The sequence below is a fragment of the Saprolegnia parasitica genome (genome assembly GCF_000151545.1).
Source record: "Saprolegnia parasitica CBS 223.65 unplaced genomic scaffold supercont2.54, whole genome shotgun sequence".
NCBI classification, from domain to species: Eukaryota; Oomycota; class Saprolegniomycetes; order Saprolegniales; family Saprolegniaceae; genus Saprolegnia; species Saprolegnia parasitica.
In genome coordinates this window covers 206,543-207,865 of record NW_012156448.1, presented here as the reverse complement: position 1 = coordinate 207,865, position 1,323 = coordinate 206,543, and positions in this window count along the sequence as shown.

Below are 1,323 nucleotides of genomic sequence, written 5' to 3'. Positions count from 1 at the left end.
GTTGCATGCGACCTGAGCAATAATCTCCGTCGCCGTGTTGTACCGCCAAAATATGAGCCCATTTCCCGCCAAAATTCGGCCGTTTCAGTGTTCAGTTCACGCCCTAGGTCCGACCTCGTGCGTGCGATGCCAGTTGTCCAATGCGATCGCGTCCGCCGCGTCCGTGCTGGAATGGGACGTCCGCGTTGGAATGGGACGTTCGTGGTGGAATGAAACTGCCATCGACTTGATGACCGACTGACATCCAAAAACCAAGTGAAACCAAGGGCAGAGTCTCTACATGTATATTATGGACGTAAAGACGTGTTGCGTGGAGCAGCCCATACAAATTAGCAGTAGGTCTCGCAAACTACAGGGATGTGGTCATTTCGTCTATAAAAAGACCAAACAGCACGGAGGACCGACGCATTTCAACAAAGCTTGGTACGATCTGGGTCAGCGAGCAATGAAGCGTGGTTTGTTCGCGCAAAGGAACACCCAACGCGATGAAGTCGCTGAATCGTATCCAAAAGAGTAGAACGGCAATGGCCCGATGCATTTCGAGAGATCACACCTAGATCTCGGTCTGGGAGAAATATTGGATGCTTATTAGGTACCCATGTGGACTAGCGAGGTGGCCAAAGACGAGTCATTCTGTAAATGTGGTCCTATCTTCTGTAAAAAGAGGCAACCGTATCAAGAACCGATGTATTTCGAGACATCTTGGTGTGATCTCGGAATGTGAGCAAATGTTGGGTGCATTAGCGTCCAGTGTACAGAGAGAAGCGACGTCGCCGCGGTCAGACCACTCCATAATGATTCTGCATTTGTTGCATATCGTCCGGAAGAAAAGGCAAGCTTGACTCGGGAACCGTTGCGTTGCATGCGACCTGAGCAATAATCTCCGTCGCCGTGTTGTACCGCCAAAATATGAGCCCATTTCCCGCCAAAATTCGGCCGTTTCAGTGTTCAGTTCACGCCCTAGGTCCGACCTCGTGCGTGCGATGCCAGTTGTCCAATGCGATCGCGTCCGCCGCGTCCATGCTGGAATGGGACGTCCGCGTTGGAATGGGACGTCCGCATTGGAATGGGACGTTCGTGGTGGAATGAAACTGCCATCGACTTGATGACCGACTGACATCCAAAAACCAAGTGAAACCAAGGGCAGAGTCTCTACATGTATATTATGGACGTAAAGACGTGTTGCGTGGAGCAGCCCATACAAATTAGCAGTAGGTCTCGCAAACTACAGGGATGTGGTCATTTCGTCTATAAAAAGACCAAACAGCACGGAGGACCGACGCATTTCAACAAAGCTTGGTACGATCTGGGTCAGCGAGCAAT